Consider the following 16114-nt stretch of genomic DNA (forward strand, 5'->3'; position numbering starts at 1 on the left):
CTATGGTCTGTGGATCCCCCCGTGTGCAGGGTCTATGGTTTGTGGATCCCCCCCTGTGTGCGGGGTCTATGGTCTGTAGATCCCACCGTGTGTGCGGGGTCTATGGTCTGTGGATCCCCCCGTGTGTGCGGGGTCTATGGTCTGGATCCCCCCGTGTGTGCGGGGTCTATGGTCTGTGGATCCCCCCTGTGTGCGGGGTCTATGGTCTGTGGATCCCCCCCGTGTGTGCGGGGTCTATGGTCTGGATCCCCCCGTGTGTGCGGGGTCTATGGTCTGTGGATCCCCAGTGTGTGCGGGGTCTATGGTCTGGATCCCCCCGTGTGTGCGGGGTCTATGGTCTGTGGATCCCCCCGTGTGTGCAGAGTCTATGGTCTGTGGATCCTCCTGTGAGTGCGGAGTCTATGGTCTGTGGATCCCCCCGTGTGTGCGGTGTCTATGGTCTGTGCATCCCCCCCGTGTGTGCGGAGTCTATGGTCTGTGCATCCCCCCCGTGTGTGCAGGGTCTATGGATCCCCCCGTGTGTGCGGGGTCTATGGTCTGTGGATCCCCCCGTGTGTGCGGGGTCTATGGTCTATGGATCCCCCCGTGTGTGCGGAGTCTATGGTCTGTGGATCCCCCCGTGTGTGCAGGGTCTATGGATCTCCCCGTGTGTGCGGAGTCTATGGTCTGTGGATCCCCCCGTGTGTGCGGGGTCTATGGTCTGTGGATCCCCCCGTGTGTGCGGGGTCTATGGTCTGTGGATCCCCAGTGTGTGCGGGGTCTATGGTCTGGATCCCCCCGTGTGTGCGGGGTCTATGGTCTGTGGATCCCCCCGTGTGTGCAGAGTCTATGGTCTGTGGATCCTCCTGTGAGTGCAGAGTCTATGGTCTGTGGATCCCCCCGTGTGTGCGGTGTCTATGGTCTGTGGATCCCCCCGTGTGTGCGGAGTCTATGGTCTGTGGATCCCCCCGTGTGTGCAGGGTCTATGGATCCCCCCGTGTGCGGAGTCTATGGTCTGTGGATCCCCCCGTGTGTGCGGGGTCTATGGTCTGTGGATCCCCCCGTGTGTGCGGGGTCTATGGTCTGTGGATCCCCCCGTGTGTGCGGGGTCTATGGTTTGTGGATCCCCCCGTGTGTGCGGGGTCTATGGTCTGTGGATCCCCCCGTGTGTGCGGAGTCTATGGTCTGTGGATCCCCCCATGTGTGGGTTCTATGGTCTGTGGATCCCCGTTTCCATTCTTTACCAAGGTCAGGATCTCTGTTTCCTGTCAGTGAAGAGGAGGATCCAGTGCTGATGTCCATCAAGATACAAAGCTCTGAGTCCGACGTACCGGACCCCCGAGAGCGACCGCGGCACAAGTGTGATACAACGCAACAAACCTTCAACTAGGGGGAAGGGTCACAATCAGGAGGGCATCCCCCCACCTGCCCATCATTGTGCCCACCACACAGATCACTGCGCCGGGGCCCAAGACGGAGCCCAACACTGCCAGGGGGCCCAATACAGAGCCCACCACTGCTGGGGCCCAATACGGAGCCCACCACTGCCAGGGGGCCCAATACAGAGCCCACCACTGCCGGGGCCCAATACGGAGCCCACCACTGCCGGGGCCCAATACAGAGCCCACCACTGCCGGGGCCCAATACGGAGCCCACCACTGCCGGGGCCCAATACAGAGCCCACCACTGCCGGGGCCCAAGACGGAGCCCAACACTGCCAGGGGGCCCAATACAGAGCCCACCACTGCCGGGGCCCAATACGGAGCCCACCACTGCCAGGGGGCCCAATACAGAGCCCACCACTGCCGGGGCCCAATACGGAGCCCACCACTGCCGGGGGGCCAATACGGAGCCCACCACTGCCGGGGGGCTCAATACAGAGCCCAACACTGCCGGGGGGGCCCAATACAGAGCCCAACACTGCCGGGGGGCCCAATACAGAGCCCAACACTGCAGGGGGGCCCAATACGGAGCCCAACACTGCCGGGGGGGCCCAATACAGAGCCCAACACTGCCGGGGGGCCCAATACAGAGCCCAACACTGCCGGGGGGCCCAATACGGAGCTCGACACTGCCGGGGGCCCAATACGGAGCCCAACACTGCCGGGGGGCCAATACAGAGCCCAACACTGCCGGGGGGGCCCAATACAGAGCCCAACACTGCCGGGGGCCCCAATACAGAGCCCCACACTGCCGGGGGCCCAATACAGAGCCCACCACTGCCGGGGGGCCCAATACAGAGCCCAACACTGCCGGGGGCCCCAATACACAGCCCACCACTGCCGGGGGCCCAATACGGAGCCCACCACTGCCGGGGGGCTCAATACAGAGCCCACCACTGCCGGGGGGCCCAATACAGAGCCCACCACTGCCGGGGGGCCCAATACAGAGCCCAACACTGCCGGGGGCCCCAATACAGAGCCCACCACTGCCGGGGGGCTCAATACAGAGCCCAACACTGCCGGGGGCCCCAATACAGAGCCCACCACTGCCGGGGGGCTCAATACAGAGCCCAACACTGCCGGGGGGCCCAATACGGAGCCCAACACTGCCGGGGGGCCCAATACGGAGCTCGACACTGCCGGGGGCCCAATACGGAGCCCAACACTGCCGGGGGGCCCAATACGGAGCTCGACTCTGCCGGGGGCCCCAATACAGAGCCCACCACTGCCGGGGGGCCCAATACGGAGCCCACCACTGCCGGGGGGCCCAATACGGAGCCCAACACTGCCGGGGGGCCCAATACAGAGCCCACCACTGCCGGGGGGCCCAATACGGAGCTCGACTCTGCCGGGGGCCCAATACGAAGCCCACCACTGCCGGGGGGCCCAATAAAGAGCCCACCACTGCCGGGGGGCCCAATACAGAGCCCACCACTGCCGGGGGGCCCAATACGAAGCCTGACGAAAAGTACAGCCCAACGCCAAGGGTAAGACTGAGCCCACACCGACAGCACCTGCCGAAAAATGGAGCCCAGCGCCAGCGGTGAGAAGACGGAGCCCACGGCGCAGACACGGCGGCAGCACAGCATCCAGAGTGGGCAGAGGAGCTGACAATCCCCCGGGCCCCGACCTCCTACCTCCCACCCTATACCCCCTATCTCCCACCTTCTCCCTTCCTACCTCGGCTGCGGATCCGTCTCCTTCTCCGGCTCGGTCTCTTTACTTCTCTGAACTTCAGGAAGAGAAAACATGAAAGCTCCACCCGGGGGCAGAGATAGACATTCCTCAGCTGCTGCACCTCCTCCTCCCTCGCTGCACCCTCTGCCCAGCCGGCAGTGCCTGTGTGCAACCAGAAACTACGTCCTCTCACCTGTGTACAACCAGAAACAAACATCCCCTCACCTGTGTGCAACCAGAAACTACGTCCCTTCACCTGTGTGCAACCAGAAACGCCGTCCCCTCACCTGTGTGCAACCAGAATCACCATGCCCTCACCTGTGTGCAACCAGAAACAAACGTCCCCTCAACTGTGCGCAACCAGAAACACCGTCCCCTCACCTGTGCGCAACCAGAAATACCGGCCCCTCACCTGTGTGCAACCAGAATCACCGTCCCCTCACCTATATGCAACCAGAATCACCGTCCCCTCACCTGTGTGCAACCATAAATACCGGCCCCTCACCTGTGTGCAACCAGAATCACCGTGCCCTCACCTGTGCGCAACCAGAAATACCGTCCCCTCACCTGTGTGCAACCAGAATCACCGTCCCCTCAACTGTGTGCATCCTGAATTACCATCCCCTCACCTGTGCACAACCAGAAATACCGTCCCCCCACCTTTGTGCAACCAGAAACAACGTCCCCTCACCTGTGCGCAACCAGAAATACCGCCCCCTCACCTGTGCGCAACCAGAATCACCGTCTCCTCAACTGTGTGCATCCTGAAATACCGTCCCCTCAAATGTGTGCAACCAGAAACACCGTCCCCTCACCTGTGTGCAACCAGAATCACCGTCCCCTCACCTGTGTGCAACCAGAAACGCCGTCTCAACTGTGTGCATCCTGAAATACCATCCCCTCACCTATGTGCAACCAGAAACACCGTCCCCTCACCTATGTGCAACCAGAAACGCCGTCCCCTCAACTGTGCGCAACCAGAAATACCGCCCCCTCACCTGTGCGCAACCAGAATCACTGTCCCCTCAACTGCGTGCAACCAGAATCACCGTCCCCTCACCTGTGTGCAACCAGAAACAAGGTCCCCACACCTGTGTGCAACCAGAATCACCGTGCCCTCACCTGTGTGCATCCAGAAACGCCGTCCTCTCACCTGTGCGCAACCAGAATCGCCATCCCCTCAACTGTGCGCAACCAGAAATACCGTCCCCCTCACCTGTGTGCAACCAGAATCACCGTCCCCTCATCTGTGCGCAACCAGAAACGCCGTCCCCTCACCTGTGCGCAACCAGAATCGCCATCCCCTCAACTGTGCGCAATCATAAATACCGTCCCCTCACCTTTATGCAACCAGAATCAGTCCCCTCATCTGTGTGCAACCAGAATCACCGTCCCCTCACCTGCGTGCAACCAGAATCACAGTCACCTCACCTATGTGCAACCAGAAACACCGTCCCCTCACCTGTGCGCAACCAGAAATACCGGCCCCTCACCTGTGTGCAACCAGAAATACCGTCCCCTCACCTGTGTGCAACCAGAATCACCGTCCCCTCAACTGTGTGCATCCTGAATTACCATCCCCTCACCTGTGCGCAACCAGAAATACCCCCCCTCACCTGTGTGCAACCAGAAACACCGTCCCCTCAACTGTGTGCAACCAGAATCACCGTGCCCTCACCTGTGCGCAACCAGAAATACCGTCCCCTCACCTGTGTGCAACCAGAATCACCGTCCCCTCAACTGTGTGCATCCTGAATTACCATCCCCTCACCTGTGCGCAACCAGAAATACCGGCCCCTCACCTATGTGCAACCAGAAACGCCGTCCCCTCACCTATGTGCAACCAGAAACGCCGTCCCCTCACCTGTGCGCAACCAGAAACGCCGTCCCCTCACCTGTGCGCAACCAGAATCACCGTCCCCTCATCTGTGTGCAACCAGAATCACCGTCCCCTCACCTGCGTACAACCAGAATCAGTCGCCTCACCTGTGTGCAACAGGAAACAAGGTCCCCTCACCTGTGTGCAACCAGAATCACCGTGCCCTCACCTGTGCGCAACTAGAATCACCGTCCCCTCACCTGTGCGCAACCAGAATCACCGTCCCCTCACCTGTGTGCAACCAGAATCACCGTCCCTTAACCTGTGCGCAACCAGAATCACCGTCCCCTCACCTGTGCGCAACCAGAATCACCGTCCCCTCACCTTTGTGCAACCAGAATCACCGTCCCCTCACCTGTGTGCAACCAGAAATGCCGACCCCTTCCCTGTGTGCAACCAGAATCACCGTCCCCTCACTTGTGTGTGCAACCAGAAACAAGGTCTCCTCAGCTGTGTGCAAACAGAATCACCGTCTCCTCACCTGTGTGCAACCAGAATCACCGTCTCCTCACCTGTGTGCAACCAGAATCACCGTCCCCTCACCTGTGTGCAACCAGAATCACCATCCCCTCACCTATGTGCAACTAGATTCATCGTCCCCTCACCTGTGTGCAACCAGAAACGCTGTTCTCTCACCTGTGTGCAACCAGAATCACCGTCCCCTCACCTGTGCGCAACCAGAAACGCCGTCCCCTCACCTGTGCGCAACCAGAATCACCGTCCCCTCACCTGTGTGCAACCAGAAACGCTGTCCCCTCACCTGTGCGCAACCAGAAATACCGGCCCTTCACCTGTGTGCAAACAGAAATGCCGTCCCCTCCCCTGTGTGCAACCAGAATCACCGTCCCCTCACTTGTGTGTGCAACCAGAAACAAGGTCCCCTCACCTGTGTGCAACCAGAATCACCATCTCCTCACCTGTGTGCAACCAGAATCACCGTCTCAACTGTGTGCATCCTGAAATACCATCCCCTCACCTATGTGCAACCAGAAACACCGTCCCCTCACCTGTGTGCAACCAGAAACGCTGTCCCCTCACCTGTGCGCAACCAGAAATACCGGCCCCTCACCTGTGTGCCACCAGAAACAACGTCCCCCCACCTGTATGCAACCAGAATCACCGTCCCCTCACCTGTGTGCAACCAGAAACGCTGTCCCCTCACCTGTGCGCAACCAGAAATACCGGCCCTTCACCTGTGTGCAAACAGAAATGCCGTCCCCTCCCCTGTGTGCAACCAGAATCACCGTCCCCTCACTTGTGTGTGCAACCAGAAACAAGGTCCCCTCACCTGTGTGCAACCAGAATCACCATCTCCTCACCTGTGTGCAACCAGAATCACCGTCTCCTCACCTGTGTGCAACCAGAATCACCGTCCCCTCACCTATGTGCAACCAGAATCACCGTCCCCTCACCTATGTGCAACCAGAATCACCGTCCCCTCATCTGTGTGCAACCAGAAACGCTGTTCTCTCACCTGTGTGCAACCAGAATCACCGTGCCCTCACCTGTGTGCAACCAGAAACGCTGTTCTCTCACCTGTGCGCAACCAGAAATACCCCCCTTCACCTGTGCGCAACCAGAAATACCGGCCCCTCACCTGTGTGCAACCAGAAATGCCATCCCCTAACTTGTGTGTGCAACCAGAAACAACGTCCCCTCACCTGTGTGCAACCAGAAATGCCATCCCCTCACTTGTGTGTGCAACCAGAAACAACGTCCCCTCACCTGTGTGCAACCAGAATCACCGTGCCCTCACCTGTGCGCAACGAGAAACACCGTCCCCTCACCTGTGCGCAACCAGAATCGCCGTCCCCTCAACTGTGCGCAACCAGAAATACCATCCCCTCACATGTGTGCAATCAGAAATACCGACCCCTCACCTGTGTGCAACCAGAAATGCCGTCCCCTCACCTATGTGCAACCAGAAACAACGCCCCCTCACCTGTGTGTAACTAGAATCACCGTGCCCTCACCTGTGCGCAACGAGAAATACCGTCCCACCACCTGTGCGCAACGAGAAACGCCGTCCCCTCAACTGTGCGCAACCAGAAATACCGTCCCCTCACCTGTGTGCAATGAGAAATGCTGTCCCCTCACCTGTGTGCAACCAGAATCAACGTCCTCTCAACTGTGCGCAACCAGAATCACCGTGCCCTCACCTGTGCGCAACCAGGAATGCCATCCCCTCACCTGTGTGCAGCCAGAATCAACCTTCCCCTCACCTGTGCGCAACCACACACACCGCCCTGTTAATCAGCCATTACTTGGGACGGTGACTGTAGTTACTCCCTGCTAGGGGCAGCACCTGTCCTGTGAGCTCCATGAGGAGGCCCAGAGTCGGCCTCTCTTCTCCCCAGGGGAGGCTGGCATGGCTTCCCAGGCTTCTGTTCCCCGGTCTGTGCCGGTGGGTGACAGGGAGTGAGGAGGTCGGGACGGGTGAGAAGAACCATACCCACCTCCACCAACCCTGAGACGGCTCATCGTTCGCCCAGAGAGGGAGACAGGGGCGCCCCAGGAAGGAGAGCCCGGGACCATCCTGGGGGGAGAGGAGCTCCACGAGTACCTTCTCCTCCCGAGTGGTCGCCATGCTACGTGAGTACGAGGACGCCGGCAAAGCACTGACCGGGCTGAAGGAGAAGGTGCGGGTCCTGAACACCTTTGCCCCACAAGGACAGACCCGCGACCTCCCAGAGGTTCAGAGCCCTCAGGGATGAGGTGGTCCGGTTAGTGTTCCTCCTGGATTTTGTCCACGCCGTTGTGAGAAGGTGACGGTGTGACAAAACTCCATCCCTGCTCACTGTGGCTGAGCCAGCCGGGGCTGCGGTGGGCAGAGCCGAGGAGAGTGTCACGGCAAAAGGGGGCGCACTATTGTGACAGAGGCACAATGCGCCTCAAAGGAAATGAGGTACGCATTTGGAACAGGGGAGCCGCGAGTCAGATAAGAAGCAGGAAACAAGAGCTGCAAAGAACGCTGGGCGCACTGCTGCGACAGAGGGGCAGTGTGCCCCGGCGCCCAAACCGGACACTAAAGCCCTGACGTCTGTGGCTGCAGGGCAGGCGGCTGACAATCTTCCCAGGACAATATGGGGCAGCGCGCTCCAAGAGCACAGCAGAGAGCCAGCACTGATCCAAAGAGAAGGGGTGTGGTGCTTCAACCCTCCCCCGGTCCAGCAGGTGTGAGTGCAGAGACCCCAGACACAAGGGAGAAATGAATGATGTGACTGTGGAGGATGCAGAGAACAATGGAATAAATGGTGGTGGGAATAGTGGTAATGGGGTGACAGGAGGTGGCAGTAATCGTAAGGGGCACGAAAGGAGGTGAGCATAAATGATGGGAGTAGTGGTGGAGTGAATGAGGAGAGCATTACTGGTGTTGGTGGAGGGGAAGCAGGTAGTGGTCCCGCTGTCCTCCCGGCGGTGGTGGGGGCTTCAGCCCCAAGCTATTCAGTAGCTGTCACTGCTGGGTGTAGTAGTGCGCCCTTGTCTGGTGACCCTGAGGATGGTGACTTGCAGCAGCGCTTCCTGGACGCCCTGAGGAGAGGGGAGAGTTCCATCAATGTAGATGGGAGGGAGGTTGATCTGTCTTTCTGGATAGAGAGACACGGTCTTTCCGAGATAGAGGGGCAGAGACTGTCTGGTCTCTGCCGACAACGGGGCAGAGGAGTAACCGTAGAAACGTGGCCCGTCTCCAGTGGGTAACAAGGATGCCTGTCCTGATCGGTCAAAGGTTGCTGAGCTCCTGCTGGGGATGGGCTTCATGGCATCTTCGTCTTGATCCATCCCTATGGGACCTCCTACTTCGATGTCAGCTTCGTGAGACCAGAGGGCCTTGAAGTTTTCTGGACTCGCCATGAGCTGACTTGGGGTTGCCCCGAATGGCGGGGTTTCTTTCCTTGAACTCAGTCAGGAAGGTGACTGTTTTGACCAGCAACGAGTCACTTTCCTGTATGGACATCTCCACCTGGGTTGGTTGATACGACAACATCATTGGTATTCCCAAGAAGACCCACGACGACCATGGTATCTGGTCAGGAGCCTGGACCTTCATGGTGAAATTGAAGGTTTCAGGAAACACCGTTACCCATATCCCTTCCTCAACCTCTTTGGGGAGGGACAGGATCTTGTTTTTCTACCGGGGGCAGCCTAAGGTCTATCACAGGTGCAGCAGCCCCACACTTTAGTGCGCATTTCTGGGTGGTACACTGCCCACTAAAATGGAACAGAGAGCAAGTCTCTAAACTCTGACCAAGGTACTTCACTTGCAACTGAGGATCCTAAAGACAGCGAATTGAGTGAGGAAGTCAAGAGACTTGAAATGGAGGAGCAAAAGAACACCATGTCTTCCAGGAACCTTCTTCTGGTGACAGTCTGGATGAGGGAGAGGGGGAGTGGTCACAGAAAAAAAAAAGAAGGGTAACAGGAAAACAACAAGAGGTAAGAAGCAGTCCAAGTCTCGAGCCTCCTCCTTGGAGTGCGACCCCTCTGACTCTCTAGCCCTGATCCAGGTGCCATTGGAAGGTCCAGCCACCCCCCTTCTCGTGGATCTCTCCAACCGGTTCCGGGCCCTCCAGAACTCCCCACCAGAGGGGAAGGATGGGTATCTGGGCCCGGAGGTCGCAGACAAGGTTGTTGGGGCTCAGGAGGTCGATGGGTCTTCTCTGGTGGCAAATAAAAGGCCCTCTAAGGGGGGACTAACTCAGGACCATCAGACAAGGGCCAGAGTGTATGTAAATAGAAAGGATGAGTCTGTTTGTCTTAAGCGCACTAAAAACTCATCATTGTCAGAGGAAGAGGGTGAGGGCTCAGGCCCAAAAAATTGGCAGGTCCGGATGGCTTAACATCCTAGTTCTTTATGACCTTTAGGGACTCCTTGGTTCCCCTCTTGACTCAGGTGCTCAACAAGTGTCTTTCCTCGGGCACTCTGCCGAGATCATTACAGAGGTCAGCTTTGAGCGTTTTGTTAAAGGGTAAGGATCCATCACGCATTGGGAATTGGCGTCCCATAGCACTTCTCAATGTGGACAGGAAGGTTTTGGCTAAGATACTTTTCAACAGGGTGGTGAAGTTTGCACCGCGGCTCCTTTTGGAGGCTCAGCACTGCTGCATTCCTGACCATAGCACTTTCAGTGCTGTTCTAGGTGTACGGGAGGCCATGGTGCAAGGCAGGGAGGGCCTTTGGAAAGGGTTCTTGCTGACCCTTGATCAGGCAAAAGCCTTTGACCGGGTCGACCATGAGTACCTCTGGTCCACTCTATTGAGGTATAGTCGGTATAGTCTGCCTGAAGAGTTTGTGGACTGGCTTAAGACCTTGTATGCAGGGGCTGAGACTTTCCCTCTGGTGAACAGGTGGATTGGACTACCTTTTGGGGTAGGATCTGGTGTCCGCTAGGGCTGCCCTCTTAGCCCTTTGCTTTACGCATTTGCAATTGATCCCTTCCTCAGAAGGGTCGATTATGGACCGTTGGCTGGGGTGAGGATGGGTGGGCTGGCGCCAGAGGCTATCCTGAGGGTAGTGGCCTATGCGGACGATGTCACCATCTTTGTTCCTTCGCGATGGTGGTGATGTCGGAAGTGGAGAGCTACTCGGAGGCATCCGGGTCCAAGGTCAACCAGGACAAGTGTGAGAGTCTCTGGCCGGACACCCTCCCCGAACCCCAAGAACATGCAAAAGTCCTAGGCATCGAATTTGGCCAGGCTGATTGCCCCACGAAAAACTGGGAAGGCAAAATCAAAGGTGTCGCACAAAGAATGGACCAATGGAGGAGTAGGTCTTTGACCCTGAGGGAAAGGGTTGACCTGTGCAAAGCTTTCCTGCTCCCTTTGCTAATCTACCTGGGCAGCGTCTGTGTCTTGTCGGAGCCTCTCTGGACACGGGTCTACAGTCTGTTCTTCCAGGTGTTATGGGTGAATAGAATGAACCTAGTCAAGCGGGAGGTCACTTACCGCACAAGGAGACTAGGGGGGTTGAATAAGGTGAACCCTGTGGTGTTTCTAGTGAACACCTTTTTGAAAGTCAACGTGGCAAACCTCTGAAAAAAGTGGGCTCCTCCGTAGGTATTCTGCAAGGGATGGTTTCAGCCTTTCTTCCTGGAATGGGAGACAAGGGGAAGATTGAAGGATCTTCACACACCCAACGGGCATCTCCCGGCTTATGTTACCTCGGTTCTGAAAATGATGCGCCGGTGGGGTCTGGGAATGTGGGAGGTGAGGTCCCTCCTGAGGAAACTCCTTGACATGAAGGTCTTGCTTTCGCATTTTTAGGGAACACTGGTCCTGAAGGACTGCCCAAGTCAGGATCTAGAGGTTGGGTTGAGTTTGTTCAATTCTAGCAGGATCCCCAAGAAGTATTGGGACTTGACTTGGCGCTGCTTCCAAGGTAAGTTGAATGTGAGGGACAATTAGAAGTACAGGAGCTCCGAGGACAGGAATTGTCCCCGTGAGGCTTGTGCTACCATGCTGGAAAGCATGGAGCACTTCCTGCTTCATTGTCCCTTTAATACAGAGGTGTACAACAGGGTGGGCGCTTCCATTGGTTGGCAGCGGCTGGCCACTCTGTCCTATGCCGAGTGGGCCTATGGAGCGTTCAGAGACCTCGGGAGAAGGGACTGAGCCACTTTATTCTTAGTCAGCGCAGTGGTCAGGTACTTCACGTGGAACGCATGAGTTTTAGTTTCGACGCAGAGTAAAATCCTCTGTGTAGATGAAGTTTGTAGCAGCATCCTAGGTGCAGGTGCGTTCTCTGGAGTGCGGAGGACTGGGTGCCCGGAGGGCGGCCCATCTCTGGAGAGGTTTCTCCTTCAGGGTGCCTTAGTCCATTAGCGCTCCTACAGTGGGGCAAAAAAGTATTTAGTCAGTCAGCAATAGTGCAAGTTCCACCACTTAAAAAGATGAGAGGCGTCTGTAATTTACATCATAGGTAGACCTCAACTATGGGAGACAAACTGAGAAAAAAAAATCTAGAAAATCACATTGTCTGTTTTTTTTAACATTTTACTTGCATATTATGGTTTGAAAAAAAGTATTTGGTCAGAAACAAAATTTCATCTCAATACTTTGTAATATATCCTTTGTTGGCAATGACAGAGGTCAAACGTTTTCTGTAAGTCTTCACAAGGTTGCCACACACTGTTGTTGGTATGTTGGCCCATTCCTCCATGCAGATCTCCTCTAGAGCAGTGATGTTTTTGGCTTTTCGCTTGGAAAACACGGACTTTCAACTCCCTCCAAAGGTTTTCTATTGGGTTGAGATCTGGAGACTGGCTAGGCCACTCCAGGACCTTGAAATGCTTCTTACGAAGCCACTCCTTCGTTGCCCTGGCGGTGTGCTTTGGATCATTGTCATGTTGAAAGACCCAGCCACGTTTCATCTTCAATGCCCTTGCTGATGGAAGGAGGTTTGCACTCAAAATCTCACGATACATGGCCCCATTCATTCTTTCCTGTACCCGGATCAGTCGTCCTGACCCCTTTGCAGAGAAACAGCAACAAAGCATGATGTTTCCACCACCATGCTTTACAGTAGGTATGGTGTTTGATGGATGCAACTCAGTATTCTTTTTCCTCCAAACACGACAAGTTGTGTTTCTACCAAACAGTTCCAGTTTGGTTTCATCAGACCATAGGACATTCTCCCAAAACTCCTCTGGATCATCCAAATGCTCTCTAGCAAACTTCAGACGGGCCCGGACATGTACTGGCTTAAGCAGTGGGACACGTCTGGCACTGAGGATCTGAGTCCATGGTGGCGTAGTGTTACTTATGGTAGGCCTTGTTACATTGGTCCCAGCTCTCTGCAGTTCATTCACTAGGTCCCCCCGCGTGGTTCTGGGATTTTTGCTCACCGTTCTTGTGATCATTCTGACCCCACGGGGTGGGATTTTGCGTGGAGCTCCAGATCGAGGGAGATTATCAGTGGTCTTGTATGTCTTCCATTTTCTAATTATTGCTCCCACTGTTGATTTCTTCACTCCAAGCTGGTTGGCTATTGCAGATTCAGTCTTCCCAGCCTGGTGCAGGGCTACAATTTTGTTTCTGGTGTCCTTTGACAGCTCTTTGGTCTTCACCATAGTGGAGTTTGGAGTCAGACTGTTTGAGGGTGTGCACAGGTGTCTTTTTATACTGATAACAAGTTTAAACAGGAGCCATTACTACAGGTAATGAGTGGAGGAGAGAGGAGACTCTTAAAGAAGAAGTTACAGGTCTGTGAGAGCCAGAAATCTTGATTGTTTGTTTCTGACCAAATACTTATTTTCCACCATAATATGCAAATAAAATGTTAAAAAAAACAGACAATGTGATTTTCTGGATTTTTTTTCCTCAGTTTGTCTCCCATAGTTGAGGTCTACCTATGATGTAAATTACAGACGCCTCTCATCTTTTTAAGTGGTGGAACTTGCACTATTGCTGACTGACTAAATACTTTTTTGCCCCACTGTATATCCTGGTGGTGGGCTGATATCTTTACACCCTAGACTCTTGTTTTGTATTTCTGTTCCCTGAATAGAAGGTTTGCCGTCATCGAACTTGAGCCTTGGGTGGTGAGAATGTAGGTTGTGTTCTGTGACGTTGGTTTATGTATATATTGTATATAGTGTATTGTATATAGTGTGTTTAATAGAGGGTCTTAGGTTGGGTGGGGTTCAACAATGGTGGTAAGAAACTGACCTGGCCTGGCCCAGGCCCCACCTGGGGAAAAACTTTGGGGCTTAATCCTAGCTCGGAGGTTAGCCTGTTATACTATTAGCATATGTTCCCATGGTCAGTAATCGGCAGCGCTTTAGATGCAGCACGTCTGCTCCGTCCAAAGCGCTGCCGGCTTCTGTGCACGCGGTGATTCCGCATGTGTTCATTGAACCATGCGGAATCACCGCATCCTATACATTGGACGGGAAATTTATCTTGCGGAGACTGAGCGTCTCCACAAGATAAATTGACATGCTGCGGTCTGGAAAGAAACGCTGCATGTCCATTTACGCAGGAAAGATGGATGCGGCCCTGCACGCATAGTGGAGATGGGATTTCTTGAAATCCCATCCACTATGCGGTAACATCTGGCCGCACAGCGTCCAACCCGCAGCGTTTACTGACCATAGGAACATGCCCTTAGGAGTGATGGCGCCACAGACGATGCGGTGTGATCCTTGTTAAATTCGGTAGACGATGCCGAGAGTTGTAGTACGTGGAAGGATCCGGTAGACACATGGGCACTGGTTTTGGTTGCTGGCCCTTATATAGAGGATGATGTGACTTGTAGTACATGGAGGGGTCAGACAGATATTTAGATCATTGTTTTAGCAGTAGGGTCCTGTGGTGGATTACCAGAGTTGTATACAGAGAAGTGTGGTGATTCTCGGCCTCTGATGTTATAACATTTTTCTCTGAAATTCTTTAAACAAGAACAAACTAGTTACCAAAAACTGCAAAAGTTCAGAAAATAGAGAAACTGAGTAAAATGGGGGCAGCAGTTGTGTCCAGGAGGCTGGTCTTCATGGAGGGAGTGGTTCTGTTAGGTGAGATTCCTTGAGGTATTCTGGCTCTGACCATAGGGGACGGCTGGCTTGGGGTTGTAGTGTTCTTCTTCGGGTTCTCGTGTACAATACCCCACTCACTGGCGACCAGTGCAGGACAGTAAGGCTGTGTTCACACTTTACCTTTTGCTGTGTTTTTTTTCCTCAGACAAAACCTGCTCTCTTGGCAGTAAAGAAGCCACTTACAAAAAGCCAGTTTTTCTGTTTTTGTGGCGTGTTTTTGTTGCCTCTTGCACACATTGATAAGGTTTAGTGCCCCCCCCCCCCCCCCAAAAAAAACCATCATGCAACTTCATTAAGGTTTTTGCACCAAAACCACCGCAAAACCTGATACCTGTGTTTTTTACTGCGTTTACATTAAGGGCGAGAGGTGTTCTCCTGTCCTGGGCTTTCTCCTCTCGTGAGGTATGTTCTCTTGTTGACCTGTCCTCCTTTAGTGAGGTTCTCTTATGGATGGGTTGTCCTGTAGAGGTGTTCTCATTTAGTGAGGCTCATCTGTGGACAAGTTGTCTCCTGTAGAGGGTGTTCCCTCTAGAGGGGTTGCTCAGTAGATAGGATGTCTCCTGTCCTGGGTGTTCTCCTCTCGCGAGGTTCTCTTGTGAGGTATGTTCTCTTGTTGACCTGTCCTCCTTTAGTGAGGTTCTCTTATGGATGGGTTGTCCTGTAGAGGTGTTCTCATTTAGTGAGGCTCATCTGTGGACAAGTTGTCTCCTGTAGAACGTGTTCCCTCAGAGGGGTTGCTCAGTAGATAGGATGTCTCCTGTCCTGGGCTTTCTCCTCTCGCGAGGTTCTCTTGTAAGGAATGTTCTCTTGTTGACCTGTCCTCCTGTAGTGAGGTTCTCTTATAGATGGGTTGTCCTGTAGAGGTGTTCTCATTTAGTGAGGCTCATCTGTGGACAAGTTGTCCCCTGTAGAGGGTGTTCCCTCTAGAGGGGTTGCTCAGTAGATAGAATGTCTCCTGTCCTGGGTGTTCTCCTTTTAGATGGGTTCTTCTGTACAAAGGTTCTCCTTTCAGGGGATTCTCCTGTATAGATGTTCTCCTGTAGAAATATTCTCCTATAAAGGGTGTTCTCCTGTAGAGAGGCTTTCTTCTATATAGGTTACTATCTAGGGTGTGTTCTGTAGAGGTTCTCCTGCTATAGTGAGGGGGGTCTTGTCCTTTAAATGGCTTCTTCTGTAGAACATAAAAACAGAATGGGAGAACCCCATGGTATAACCCTCACTAACAGGCCATAAAACTTAGCTTTTATTCAGGATCAAAATAAATGAGTATTACAGGTAAGATTTTTTTAAATAAATCTGCCCCTAATCTGCTAATATTGCACATGTTGTATAAGCCATTGCTTTTGAAATGTTCTATATAACTTACGTTTTATGGCCTGTTAGTGAGGATTATTCAATGGGGTTCTCCCCTTCTGTTTTTAATTACCGTAGTAATACATCTATCCCAGGTCATTTGTTCCCCAATGGTTTTCTCTTCTGTAGAAAGGTTTTCCTTTAGAGGGATTCTCCTATAGAGATGTTCTTTTGTAGATGGGTCTTCACGCAGGGGTTGTTCTCCTGTAGAGAGGTTGTCGCCTTTAGAGGTGTTCTCCTGTGGATGGGCTGTT

General features: G+C 54.2%; 1 protein-coding gene across 1 annotated transcript in view; it reads right to left on the reverse strand.

Annotated features, from left to right (window-relative positions):
- FAM83H (family with sequence similarity 83 member H) overlaps positions 1-3233 on the reverse strand; it is a 73433-nt gene extending 70200 nt beyond the window's left edge. The window contains exon 1 of the mRNA XM_069732142.1: positions 3102-3233. The gene's annotated coding sequence lies outside the window, so the exon portion shown is untranslated. The remainder of the gene's footprint in view (positions 1-3101) is intronic.
- Positions 3234-16114: the final 12881 nt, after the last annotated feature.

This window comes from Ranitomeya imitator, chromosome 6, assembly GCF_032444005.1.
Source record: "Ranitomeya imitator isolate aRanImi1 chromosome 6, aRanImi1.pri, whole genome shotgun sequence".
Lineage (NCBI taxonomy): Eukaryota > Metazoa > Chordata > Amphibia > Anura > Dendrobatidae > Ranitomeya > Ranitomeya imitator.